Source organism: Pelodiscus sinensis, chromosome 9, assembly GCF_052426305.1.
Source record: "Pelodiscus sinensis isolate ZL-2025 chromosome 9, ASM5242630v1, whole genome shotgun sequence".
NCBI lineage: Eukaryota > Metazoa > Chordata > Testudines > Trionychidae > Pelodiscus > Pelodiscus sinensis.
In genome coordinates, this window is record NC_143060.1 from 20744684 (window position 1) to 20759550 (window position 14867).

At 43.5% G+C, this 14867-nt stretch overlaps 1 protein-coding gene across 4 annotated transcripts in view; it reads left to right on the forward strand.

Annotated features, from left to right (window-relative positions):
* The window catches only part of PDE4B (phosphodiesterase 4B), a 413469-nt gene that overhangs the window by 341977 nt on the left and 56625 nt on the right, over window positions 1–14867 (forward strand). Inside the window, exon 1 of one of the 4 annotated variants that reach the window (XM_075936179.2) lies at window positions 138–345. The exons of the other annotated variants lie outside the window; for them this stretch is intronic. The gene's annotated coding sequence lies outside the window, so the exon portion shown is untranslated. Of the gene's footprint in view, window positions 1–137; window positions 346–14867 lie in introns of those variants that run through there. 4 annotated transcript variants of the gene reach the window in all.

Sequence of the window (14867 nt, forward strand, 5' to 3'; positions counted from 1 at the left end):
TCAAGTCAACTGCCATCTATGGCAACTGGGAGCTATGTGATGTCAGGGGGACTTCCCGAGCGTAGCCATGGAGCCATTCTGCAATTCTAATGCAGGGCGGACTCTTCCCTGTCTGACTGACAGATTCATTCATTATCAGAACCAGGGAGATACGTACATCCTAGAGTTGACCCCTACCTACACTAAAGGCACAGTTCCAGGATCTACTGCTCTCCTCAACTTGTATCAGGAATGGATCTTACAGTCAGACAAAGACAGTAAAGGGGCTATGAGCTGAAAAACTAGTTCTAGATGGCACCCTCAAACACATGGAGGCAGTAATCTTCCCTTGGGCAGGATAACCAGGTATGTCTTACAAACAAAGACGCATTTGACAAACAAAGGCAGGCATTTTGAAGAGCATCTCTGGAACTGAAACTGGTTTCTTTGGTCTCGCACTTCATGATCAGCTCCACACTACTACTTAGCTTAATGCTGCTGCATCAAAGCAGTCTTCAGTTCTAAAAAAGGGCTTCCCTCCTCTTGCTGATTTCTCAGTGAATCATCCAGCTGGGAAAAAGCCTGCGTTTGCAGCTTGTACGGCCTTCTATAGTGTGGGCAGGTGTGGGGTTGTGAGAGATTCATAGTGATTTACTTTCATTACATCATCTTTTTAAACTCTGTATTCTTTAAAAAAAAACAAACAAAAAAAAAAAACAGGGCCATCCCAGAGGTTCTTACACTTTTTTATATCCCTTACTCAAGAAACACTTATTCTGAACTATGTAAAAGCTGTATAAGGACCTCAGGATTTGGACGATAGTAAGAATCTGAGTAATAAAATATGTGTCTTGTGCTGTGCAAGAGAATGGTAACTGATTTATGGGAGGGAGGGACTTGTATGGTAGAGCCATTAAATGTACTTTTTTGCAGAATTGGATCCTTAGTGTTCTGACAAATATACCTGAACAACAGAAAAAAACTCTTCTAACTAATAGCATGACTGACTTTTTAAGATGAGGGGTATGTCTTATGCATGCCACATGAGGAATGTTGGATCCATCCTTGTCCTATGGGCTTGACCTCCTGCATACTTCATGTTGTGATGATTTTTTAGCTGATGAGAGCTGAAATGGACTCCTATCAGAGCCTATCAGTTCATTCCTATATCAGGTCCTGTAGTCCGTGCCAAGTGATACAAATTTCTGCTACCCCCACTGGATTGAGCGCACTGCTATAGAAACATGGCCCAGCCACAGCTGGCGCAGAGTCTACGTCTAGACTGGCATGATTTTCTGCAAATGCTTTTAATGGAAAAGTTTTCCATTAAAAGCATTTGCGGAAAAGAACGTTTAGATTGGCACGGACGCTTTTCCGCAAAAAGCACTTTTGCGGAAAAGCGTCCATTCCAATGTAGACGCGCTTTTGCGCAAAAAAGCCCTGATTGCCATTTTCGCAATCGGGGCTTTTTTGCGCAAAACAAATCTGAGCTGTCTACACTGGCCCTTTTGCACAAAATTTTTGCGCAAAAGGACTTTTGCCCGAATGGGAGCAGCATAGTTTTTCCTCAAGAAGCACTGATTTCAGACAGCAGGAAGTCAGTGTTCTTGCGGAAATTCAAGCGGCCAGTGTAGACAGCTGGCAAGTTTTTCCGCAAAAGCAGTTGCTTTTGTGGAAAAACTTGCCAGTCTAGACACAGCCAGAGAGTAGAAGACTGCCTGTGAGTATCAGCAGTGAATCTTTCACGGGGACATATGAAGCACTAATCCCAGAACCAGAAGCCTGTCCTTGGATAGTCCTAATGTTAACAGTTTTGTCCTTGTGCGTTGATTCCATATTTAAGCTGAGTTAATGAAACTTTAAAAAAATGTAATTATATCTTACATGCAGCGCTCCCTATAAGCTGAGCACTTGTGCGGCCGCTCAGGAGAAATTCAAATGCCACGTAGCTGATTAGCAGAGTTCCCACAACTAGGTTATGTGTTTCTATTGGTGGTACACATTCACACATGCCTCACTGAACCTATGGATGGAAAAAATCCACACGCAAATGGAAAAGATTAGAGGGAATGTTGCTTACATGATAGTTTGATTTCCACTTATGAGGCAAATCGTGCAGTCCTTATTCAGGCAACTTTATTCAAGTTTATCAGGGTCCATGGAGGTGTCGTCTGAGTACAGACTACGGGGTTAAACCCAGATGATAAAATCTTGCCCTGCTGAAGTGAGTAGCGGTTTTGCTGTTGCCTTCAGTGGGGTCTAGATTTCATCCAGTGTATTTAATTCTTCAAATTCAAATTTTTATTGTTTCATAATAACTATTACAAAGATTAAAACAATATTTTATGAGTGCTGAACAGTTAATAGAGCAAATGACTGGTGGTTTGCTTTTGTTCCTCCTTTTATTTGCTGCAATTCCAGCCATTGTAACTGACCTGAAGAAGAGCTTGGGGCAGTGCAAAATCTTGTCTGTTTTACCAACAGAAGTTGGGTCCAATAAAAAATATTACCTCACTTGCCTTATCTCAGCTGCTGTAGTCTCCCTGTCCAACCCTCAAAATAATTAAAAGGGGAATCACACGTAAACTGCCTTCATTATTCCAGTCACTCGGGAATAATCTTACTATACCTATAAAAAAGTTTTTCCTGCAGAACAACAGAGTGATGTCATCTCTACGTCCTGCAGCCCCTTCCCTCTCAGCCACCTGGCCTCCTCCCCCTTTCCTTCCTGCTGCTAACCCCATAATGGGGTTGGCAATCTATGGCTCACGAGAGATCTAAATATGGCTCTTTGACTTCACAAAAACAGCACTCACCTTCCTTGCATCTTAAAGGTAAACTGCTGCTGGGCTTGTGTGGAAGGAACCTAGAAGGGAAGGGCCATGTGGCAGGACCATGTGGTAAGTGGACGGTTGGCAGTGAGGCCCATGGGGCAGTTGGGACTGGCTGAAGCACAGTGGCTGGCTGAAGCTCCGGCGATCACCATGTGGTGTAGACGGCTGCCAGTGTTTTCAAAACAGATGTTCCATTGCACCAGCGGTGGGACCTGCACAGTGGAGGTTGGGGAGGGAGAGAAAGTACTGGGCTGGTGGGGGGGGGGGGGGAGGGAAGGAAAAGGAGCCCTGGCTGATAGAGGGAGGGAGAGAAGGGGCAGAGCAGGGGAGGGAGAAGGAGCACTTGCTGGTGGAGGGGGAGGGAGGGAGAAGTGGCCTGAGCTGGTAGATGTGAGGATGGAGAAAGGGTATGGGCTGTCGGAGAGGGGGAGGGGCTTGGGCTGGCAGAGGAGGGGACGGGGAGGGAGAAGAGGCCCTGGCTGGTGGAGAGGGGAGGGGGCAGGGACCCTGGTTGGCGTGGCTTTAGCCAGGTCCTCCCTGATGGCTGGGGTTGCCTACCCCCTGCAATGGGAGGTTGGCGAGCACAGCAAGCCCTCTAGTAAGATTTAATTGCCCATATCCTCATCTGATGAGATAAAAAGAACTGCAATGATAGTTAGCAATTCATTTTAGCTTAACATAGCAAGTTTCATTTGCAAATGACAATTTATCCCTAAAATCTTTACAGTTAGGATCCTCTTTTAGTTCAGCTATTATAGAAATTACTGATAGTTATATTTATAAGTAACTGTAAAATTCTTAAATTTGTTTCATTGGAAAAAAATACATTTATAAAAATCTAAATGTATTAAATAATGTAGCTAGTACATTTAGACAATATACTACAGGTTGAACCTCTTTAGTCTGGCACCCTCAGAACCTCCTCAGTGCCAAACCAGAGAATTTGGCAAACCACGGGAGGTTAATATTGTCTAGCTCTAGCAGCATTATCAACACTTCCACTACTATTGACCTCTTATAGGACATGTAGGGGTAAATAAGAGCTAAATAACAGCACAGAACACTGAGGGTATGTCTAGACTACATGCCTCTGCCGGCAGAGGCATGTAAATTAGACTACCCGACATAGTCAATGAAGCGGGGATTTAAATATCCCCGCTTCATTAAAATAAAAATGGCTGCCGTGTTGTGTCGGCTCAGCTGATCATCAGCACAACGCGGCAATCAAGACGTGGATCGGTTGGCAAAGAAAGCCTTTGCTGACCAATCCTGTAAACCTCATTTCAGGAGGCATAAGGGATAAAATAATACAGTATCAATACAATACAATAAAATTGCCACACCAAAAATAATCATTTCAAACAGGATGTCATCCAGCTACTTACAAACTTTCCTCTACCTCACCTTCAACCCTCTCCAAGCCCTCTATCAAATAAATGTCTTTTACAGGTAGGAGGACACCAAATTCAGGCTGTTTCAGACCAAGAGAAAACCAGCTCCAGATTCCCAAAGATCCCACAGATCCCTTGCCAAACACCCCCTCTCTTGTAGTAGTGAATTGTGCCCAGCTCAAGCGTCCATGCTGCCCACCGCTGTGGCAGCAGGTGACTGTTTTTCAAACAATGTTTAGGCAGCTTTTAACTGTCTTGCAACTGATATCAAAATGCTTTTTAAAAGTCACATTTTTATAATTTGTCTGTTGTGGTGCCAACTAGTGCACAATTATGCCTGAGGCCAGGACACTGAGGCTACGTCTCCACTGCAGGTATTTGTCGGCAGAGAGTATGCCAATGAAGCACTCATTAGCATTTGTCACGCTGTCATTTGCATAACTCTGTCTTTGCATATTTTGCACAAGAGGTTTTTGCACAAAAACAAGCAGTGTAGACGGGTCCGTTTTGTGCAAAAAAAGACTCCTTTTTTGAGGCATAAGGGATCTTGTGCAAAGGAGTTTTTTTGCACAAAATGGACCCATCTACACTGCTTGTTTTTGTGCAAAAACCTCTTGTGAAAAAAGCATCAGCAGAGATATGCAAATGACAGCATGACAAATGCTAATGATTGCTTCATTAGCATGCTCTCTGCTAACAAATACCTGCAGTTTAAACGTAGCCTGAGAGTTGTTCTCCTGGCTGATCTTCTGCAAAACTAGTGTAGAACTCTGTATTTAAAAGCCTTTCAGTGCACTGCTCCTCCTCCCTCACTCCTCCTATCTCCTCCTTTTCAAAGAAGTTTCTTGTGAAGTGAACTGAAATTGTGATACAGTAGGGTGTATCCAAAAAGCAGGACACTTAAATTAAAGTAACACTGTTCATATTACACTGAAACATCTGGGAAGAACAAACCATTTACCATTCTGGGGTTCTCCCAAACCCGAGCCGAGTATATCGTGATGCTGAGTCAGTGAGGGGAAATTTCAAATAAATATTTGAACTTGATGAATTAGCTGACAGAGTGCTGCAGAGGCTATCAATAATAAAGCATGCTGGCATTTGACAGTTGTGAAATAATTTTCCCCTTGTCATCTCAAAACCAGAACTTACAGAGAGAAATTCAGATAAAAGTGTCCTGGTATAATAGGAGCATTTTTTGTTTCAGCATTACTACTTAATAAAATATGATCTATATCCAAATCTTAGTGAAATGTATATGATCATGAGTCAGGGCTCCACCCTTATTCAAGCTTCTTTGACCGATTTCCATAAGCTCATATTATTTAAATTCAATAAACTTTTAGCACTCCCCGGAACTTCTGTACACGAGCAGTTAGTTAGACTTAGAACATACCAGCTAAAGAACTAGCAGTCATGCCTTACAGGAGTGGAACAAAAATCAAAATGGAGCATGACTTAGCAGTAATCGCTCATTCTGCGACAGGAGCAGAGACTTGCTGCGGGCCAGATAAAATGAAGCAGTGGTCGGGGTCTGGCCCACAGGCTGGAGGTTCCCCACACCTTAGGTAATCCATCCAGTGTGGTCATCTTTAGTGTGTTGGCAAAAAAGTTCATTATCACATACTAGTTTAAAAGGAAAATTCTATTTGGCTCAGAGGTTTCCCAGCTCTGAAATAAATAAAGGGCGGAGACCAGGGGAGTTGCTAGAAACAGATGTTTTTATTCTCTTAAATGTAAAGAAATGTGAAAGGTGCCAGGTTGACAGCATTTGGGATTGAAGCAGTGCTTCATTTCAACCTGGGTTTGCCAGGGCTGAGCCCCAGCTCATGGAGGTATGGTGGCTCATAGCCCCAGCACCTCTGGGCTTGCTGCACCAGGTATGAAAGTAAAAAATTGCTTGAGTCACCACACCGAATAGTTCGAGTCCCAACACCTCTTTCATTTCAAATTAAACACTGGACTCAGCCCGCATTAGCCACTGGCACCAAAAGCAAGTGTGCAGTCATCCTACAGTAGGACTTAATCTCATCAATAGGGACCATTTGAGAGTCCATTTAAGCTCTGACCTTTCTTATCCGATTGCCAGCGAAGATGCTAGTTATAATGCTGGGGTGTAGAATTGGAAAAATTAGATCAAAAATGGGGATTTTTTTCTCCTAAAAGTGATTTCCTTTATCAGACAAGTATTCGTATTTTTTTCTGATAGGGACGTCTCTGTAGTGAGAATAGGACAGATGATCAACTCGTTTCACATAGCCACAGAGAAGCAACACTGGGCAATGGACATAATAGACAGGGGTAGGTAATGCCTTCCCAGACTGCCAGCCAGCCCCATCCACCTTACACCCCCAGCCTTTGCTCCACGTGAGTGCGTTTCCTCCGGGCTACCTGGGAGTCAGCCCCGCTGAGACTAGGGCTGTGCTGCCAGTGCTCTGGAGGCTGGAGACTCATGTTTGCAGGCCACCCCATGCTTTGGCTGGGGGCGGGGAAATCTGGGGCTTCATGCTTACCCACCCTCCCCTTGTGTTCTTGGGCTGGGGTGGGGGAGGTCTGTGGAATGCACTGCTAGTACCCTGGGTGGTAGGGGCAGAGTGGGGGCTTGCCTCCCCCAAATGTAGGTTTACCTGCAGCCCATGGAAGCAACTATATGGTCACAACTTTCAATCACCAGCAACTCGGGCTGGATCCATGTAGTTTTCTCCTTCTCCAAAAAGGGGTTAAATCCTACATGTGGTCAATCAGATGAGCAGTCTGCTATCATATTAGTAGGGCGCTTGGCCAGTGGGACTCCTCAGAAGAGTTAAAGGCTTGCAGGGTTGAGCCTTCAGATGTGAAAGGTGGCTATCAGGCACCGGTCCAATTCTCCCTTGCTGGGTCATCCTAGGGACTGACATGGCTCTCAGTAACTTAAAAGCTTATCAACTTAGAGTGTAAAGCTGCTGTAAGTTATGCCAGCCACAGCAGGCCTACTGAGCTGTGTGCTACCCTGTGTGTGAGGGATAATCCTCAGCTGCCCTTTAGGGATGCTTCCTGGCTGCTTTGCACAAACTCAGCAACACACAGAGGCCAAATCCAGACCAGGGACTCAGCTCATAGTCATTGGCACAGAACTCAAACCTTTAGGGTTAGTACCCCCTGTTTATTTAAAACTATTAAAATTGCAGAAAAATAACCTGGAATCAGAAGAAATAGGGTTTTGTCTGGGGTTTCTGAACCTTTTCAATTTCCCTTCCGCCCTAGCTGTGTATGGTAAGAAAGCTCCTGGTTAAGGCTACAATTTATTCATGAGCACTTTTAGTAAAAGTCATCCTACAGTAGGATTCAATCTCTTCAATAGGGACCATTTGAGAGTCCATTTAATTTCTTATCCGATTGCCAACAAAGATGCTAGTTATAATGCTGGGGTGTAGAATTGGAAAATTTAGATAAAAAATAGGGATTTTTTTTCTCCGAAACGTGCTTTCCTTTCTCAGACAAGTATTAGTATTTTTTTCTGATAAGGATATCTCTGTAGTGAGAATAGGACAGATGATCAACTCGTTTCACATAGCCACAGAGAAGCAATGTTGGGCGGTGGGCATAATAGACAGGGATGGGCTTATCCCTGGGCAATAAACAAAACTAATAATTCATTAACTGTCTGTGACTTATACTAAAAATACCTGTGATTAAATCTCCAGGGGATAGGGGCTGAATGGCTAGGGGTACTGCTGCTGAGAGGGGACTGTGGGGGGACCAGAAACAACTGCTGGGAGGGGCTACCCTGGGACCAGTGGCACCAGCTGCTAAGGGATAGCAAATATCAGATGCTCCGATTGGCCAGCCAGGGATTGCTGCCCAGGGCTATGGACAGTGGCTGCTCTGCAATGGCCAGCCCCCTAGGGACTGATTCTAGGGGCCACCAGAGCAGTGGCTAGAGTGGCTTTCCTGGAGGGCCACCTAAACCCCTGGTCCTGGAGCTAGCTACTTGGCTGGCTTTGGGGTCGGCCAACTTGACCCCTACAGAAGTTACAGAGGTGACAGAAAGTCACGGAATCAATTACTTCTGTGACCTCCATGAGTGACACAAAGCTCTGTGTATGGTAAACTACTCCCCAGTGACAATGAGTAACAGTTTACTTCATTCATTGGTACTGAATATACCTGATAGTTGCATGTGGGGCCAAATGTGTTCCAGTGATCACCTGTATTCCAAGTACATCACTTCCAAAATGTGTGGTCACATTGTTTATGGAGTGCCACCCATTGGCTGCTGCACATAAGTGGGCAGTAGAGATCAGCATGTGAAGGAGCTCACATGGAATATTCCAAGCTTTGAAAACAATGTTGGATTTTAAATTAACTGTCATCAGCCTCTTCCGCCCCACCTTTTCTCTGTGATTTGCTCTGTGATTTTAAACAGGTTGTTTTACAAAGCTCTTGTGAACACATGAGTAAACACAACTCATGAGTCACAGCCAGAACCATTAATAACCCAGAATCACTGGCCAGGACAGGTTAATGAAGATAATTAATGCAATGAAAATGTCAGTGCTGTTTTCAGTTGTGGATTGGAGGGTTTTTTTTAAAGTCACTGCCTTGTGGTGAGGGGCAGTTGTCATCTGTAATTATTTGCAATGTTGCAGTATAGTGATATGCAATGAAAACGAATACAGGCAGTCCCCGGGTTACGTACAAGATAGGGACTGTAGGTTTGTTCTTAAGTTGAATCTGTATGTAAGTCAGAACTGGCGTCCAGATTCAGCCGCTGCTGAAACTGATCAGTTTCAACAGCGGCTGAATCTGGACGCCAGTTCTGACTTACATACAGATTCAACTTAAGAACCCCAGGCTCCGCGGCTTTGCTCTGCTTTGCTCCCCGTCCCCCTGGTCTGCAGACCAGGGGGACGGGGAGCAAAGCGGCGGAACACGTGGGCAGCGGACAGCCCAGACGCGTCTGGGCTGTCCGCTGCCCGCGTGTTCCGCCGCTTTGCTTCCTCTCCCTGGTCTGCTGGAGACCAGGGAGAGGGAGGGCCCCGTTCGTAACTGCGGATCCGACGTAAGTCAGATCCGCGTAACTCGGGGACTGCCTGTATATGGAAAGCTCTCAAATGCCACCATAAAGCTGTCTTAGCGATGTCAAAATTATAGCTTTTCAAATAAGTCATAGAATCATAGAATTATAGGACTGGAAGGGACCTCGAGAGGTCATCGAGTCCAGCCCCCCGCCCTCAAGGCAGGACCAAGCTCCGTCTACACCATCCCTGACAGATGTCTATCTAACCTGTTCTTAAATATCTCCAGAGAGGGAGATTCCACCACCTTCCTTGGCAATTTATTCCAATATTTGACCACCCTGACAGTTAGGAATTTTTTCCTAATGTCCAATCTAAACCTCCCTTGCTGCACTTTACGCCCATTACTCCTTGTCCTGTCCTCAGAAACCAAGAGGAACAAATTTTCTCCTTCCTCCTTGTGACACCCTTTTAGATATTTGAAAACCGCTATCATGTCCCCCCCTAATCTTCTTTTTTCCAAACTAAACAAGCCCAGTTCATGAATCCTGGCTTCATAGGTCATGTTCTCTAGACCTTTAATCATTCTTGTCGCTCTTCTCTGTACCCTTTCCAATTTCTCCACATCTTTCTTGAAATGTGGCGCCCAGAACTGGACACAGTACTCCAGCTGAGGCCTAACTAGTGCAGAGTAGAGCGGCAGAATGACTTCACGAGTTTTGCTTACAACACACCTGTTGATACAACCTAGAATCATATTTGCTTTTTTGGCAACAGCATCACACTGTTGACTCATATTCAACTTGTGGTCCACTATGACCCCTAGATCCCTTTCCGCCATGCTCCTTCCTAGACAGTCGCTTCCCATCTTGTATGTACGGAACTGATTATTCCTTCCTAAGTGGAGCACTTTGCATTCTCTTTATTAAACTTCATCCTGTTTACCTCTGACCATTTCTCTAACTTGCTAAGGTCATTTTGAATTATGTCCCTATCCTCCAAAGAAGTTGCAACCCCACCCAGTTTGGTATCATCTGCAAACTTAATAAGCGTACTCTCTATCCCAATATCTACGTCCTTGATGAAGATATTGAACAGTACGGGTCCCAAAACAGACCACTTGTTATCCCTTTCCAGCAGGATTTAGCACCGTTAACAATAACTCTCTGACTACGGTTATCCAGCCAATTATGCACCCACCTTATCATGGCCCTATCTAAGTTATATTTGCCTAGTTTATCAATAAGAATATCATGCGAGACCATATCAAATGCCTTACTAAAGTCTAGGTATATGACATCCACCGCTTCTCCCTTATCCACAAGGCTCGTTATCCTATCAAAGAAAGCTATCAGATTAGTTTGGCATGACTTGTTCTTCAAAAACCCATGCTGGCTATTCCCTATCACTTTATTACCTTCCAAGTGTTTGCATATGATTTCCTTAATTACCTGCTCCATTATCTTCCCTGGGTCAGACGTTAAACTGACCGGTCTGTAGTTTCCTGGGTTGTTCTTATTCCCCTCTTTATAGATGGGCACAATATTTACCCTTTTCCAGTCTTCTGGAATCTCCCCTGTCTTCCATGATTTTTCAAAGATCATAGCTAAAGGCTCAGATACCTCCTCTATCAGCTCCTTGAGTATCCTGGGATGCATTTCATCAGGACCTGGTGACTTGCTGACATCTAACTTTCCTAAGTGATTTTTAACTTGTTCTTTGTGTTCTTGTCACCTCTCAAATATGCTGGATACCTGATAGCCTCTGTTATTATCCTAAGTGACCACTTCTCTGGAGTTTCATTCATGAGATAATATTCATATTCGTTCATTTTTAAAGGCTATGTAAGAACAAGAAGTTCAAATGAGGTGAACCAGTAAAGTAGCTTTTATTACCATTTGAGTACATGGAGTCCTCTATTCTAAGAAAACAGATTAAAATTCCAAACTAAATCTTTTTTAAAAACTTCTGTATTTAAATGTAGTGCTTTTAAGGAATTGTATTTAGCCATGAAAACAGCTATGATATTTTGTAATTAAATATAATTTAAACAGACAGGCATGATGGCTCATAAGGCAAGATATATAGGCCCAATCTTGCCAACACTTGCTACTGGGTCATGCTTACTAATAGGAAAGTTGACCTTAAGAAGGACCGCAAATTTAAGGCCTACTTTGGGGATTGCTTACTTGGTGTTTCTCAACGACTGGTCGTGGACCAGCATTAGTCCCCAAGATCTCCCTGACATAGTCTGGGCAGGCAACAAGCCAATTTCTGGTATCAAGAACATTGAGAAATACTGGCTGAAGTTGGGAGCCATGTGAAACTGATGCTGTTCACTTCCATAATAAAGATGAGCATCCTGTCATGTTCAAGAATTTTGTAGAAAAAGTAGATATCCTGATTAAGAGTTAGTAGAAGAATCATACTTATTCAGTGCACTTAAAATATCTGTTTTATTATCCATGGCTCATAGATGTTCATGTTGTACCCAGATCAGGTCTTTGGCAGAAAACTCAGCCAGGATAATGAGTTACCTCCACTCAGTTCCCTCTTGCATCCCTTCATGATCTATTTTGTTACTTTTCATATTCAAAGACTTAAGGTAAAATAGGCTAAGATGAAATGTTGGTTAGATTTTTCAAGAGCACTTAAAAGTATTAGGAGTCTAAGTCCCATTTTCAAAATGAGGCATTTTATTCTTACATACTTCTGAAAATGCAACCCATAATCTATATAGTTCTGGTGGCTCTGGTCAATTGGACTGGTCTCCAAAATCTCATTTGACACATCCACTTACTTCATTGTGAAATGTCCTGAGAGTAAAAACTTAGTTTTACAGGAGGACTCTTCCTAAAAGACTGTATTGTCAGAGCAGCATTCGGGACTTTTATTAGAATGCTTATCGAGACATTTTCAGGAGTCTGCCTGGGTATGTCTACACTACCCCGCTAGTGCGAACTAGCGGGGTAATGTATGCATACCGAACGTGCAAATGAAGCCCGGGATTTGAATTTCCCGGGCTTTAGTTGCATAAGCCGGCCGGCGCCATTTTTAAATGCCGGCTTGTTCGAACCCCGTGCCGCGTGTAGCCGCGCGGCACGGGGTTCGAACAAGCCGGCATTTAAAAATGGCGCCGGCCGGCTTATGCAAATAAAGCCCGGGAAATTCAAATCCCGGGCTTCATTTGCAAGTTCGGTATGCATACATTACCCCGCTAGTTCGTACTAGCGGGGTAGTGTAGACATACCCCCTCTGATTAAAGCTGGAATCTTTGTGGACAATGAACAACCAAGCCGGATCAGTGAAATGATAACATGCCGAATCATCTATTTGTTCCTTGAGATAAAGTTAGATCTGAGCAATCTTTCCTTTTCATTTACCGGGCCAAGATTAGGTTCTATCCTCTCTTGCTATTTCTGCTTCTCCCTGTCTACTTCCTAAGGTATTTCTAGTATGCAGGCAAATCCCACTCCCTGATTCCTCCATGATCTGACTGCTAAGTGACATCTGACAAAATGTCTCCTGCATTTTGTTACATCCATTTAGCACCCTCCAAGTACTGTCACTTTCCCATCTGATGTACATTGGTAATACTATATTTGCTGTATTTGGTTGCAGTAACCATAGCCGATAAAAATTAAATTGTGTTTCTGTTCTAAAACTCTTCTTTTCAGTACTTTATAACTTTCTTATACAATTATCGTTTGAGATTCAAATGTTGCATATTTGGCCTCAGGCCAAAAATGACTTCCTCTGGGAAGTTTCATAAACACTTATTCAGCTGCTTGATTTAATCCATTCTCAGAGCATGGATTAAAATAAAAAAGAACAAAAGACTCACAGGTAAGAAATTCTTTATATCAAAAAGGAGGGGTTAAAGAGTACTACTTTTTATTGTATACGTTAAAAATAGTACAACACGCTTATGGTGGAAAGAAACCTGTATATGTCATTGTGAAAGAGACAATGCTAACTTTGCTTTGGGAAGGTCTGAACTCTTTCAATATAGAATATTTAAAATCTCACTGTTTTATTACTTAGCTCTTTGCCTTTTACTTCTGTGCATTTGTATGGGTGTCTGAAACATACACACACATACTGGCATATGCTTAATAATAAACGTAATTAGATTAAAAATAACAAATGGTCTGGTAGAACTTTATAGATTAACAAAACATGTAAATGGTATCATGAGCTTTCGTGGGTACAGCCCACTTCTTCAGATGACCAGAGTTATGAGTTTGGGATGTGTACACCTGAAATAAATAGGAGAGGAGAAGAGGAGGGAAGAAAAAAGGAGGGTGGGTGGGAGACAGCATCAGTAAGTATCTGAAGATTGGCTAGTTAAACTGAAGCAGATAAAAAATCAAAGTCGATAGATAGACTCCCATGTCAGGAAGGATACAACACAGAGAGCTGTTTGCACCTTCAATGGTTGTTAAATTGGTAGCGTCCCAACCAACTTTCATCATGATTGAGTCCATTAGCATGCTACCAGACCATTTGTTGGTTTTTTTCTGTAACCGACTAACGTGGCTACCCCCTGAAGCTTCAGATAATTAGATTAGTTTGCATTTCATTTCGGACCTTATGGTTTTGCTAGCTATTTCTTTCCAAAATTGATCCCACGCTTTCTCAACTGAGAGGCAATTTTAATATTATTTATTTTAATTTGCAAAGTTATAAATGTTTTGAGAGTTACAAAAATACATGAGGCTAAAACCCACTTTCCTTGTTTAAAAAATGTAAGGGTTTTGGTATAATGTTTGATACTTGGTATGCAAATACAGCTCCTATTGGGGACCATGTGTGACCAAATTAGCTGCAGTATAATGACGTTCTAGATCAGTGGTCTCCAACCTTTTGGGGCTGCCGGGCATCCGGGGGCAAGGCCACTCACGCGCCGGGCGTCCGGGGGCGGAGACGCCCATGGGGCAGGGGCCACCCATGCGCCACGTGCCGGAGGCAGGGCCTGCCCAGATGATTTGGCAGGTGCACATAAATGCCCCTGCAGGCACCATGGCGCCCGCGGGCATCGTGTTGGGGATCTCTATTCTAGATGAAAGAAAATTCACTATGAAACATGCTCTGTCTGCCTATTAAAACCTATAACCTGCCTAATGGAGCTGCACCTGCTCTGGGTATATTCTTGTCCAAGCTCCTCAGGAATGGTACAATGATCTTAGTGTAAATGGGGGACAATATGTACGAATGAAATTGTAAGTGTCTCATTGAAACATGCAGAAAAAATCTTCCAGAAACAAGGTCAAAGAGGGCACAGAGAGGTCTTCCTTCCCGCTCCTTCATACATCACTTGCACAGGGGGAACTATAATGTAGCTTCAGGCCTGGAGAGCACAATGGATTAGAAGGGAACACCTAATGCAACTTGTAGCATTATTTGTCTCAAACAAAAAGTGATTGGGAAGGGTTGAGAACAGGGTCAGCTCAGCATGCCCAGGGTTGCTCAAGCACTGGTTACACCTGTTCTACAGGTGGTTAGGTTTGGGCCTCCTCCCCTTCCCTAGCACATACTAGTTCATCTTTGTAAAAGGTATAATTGTTACATTGCATTAAACTAAAATATACAGAAAATTTTGTGCATGAAAATCGTGTGGCTCCTGTGATTATAGGGTGTCTCCATAGTATTGATTACATTCCACC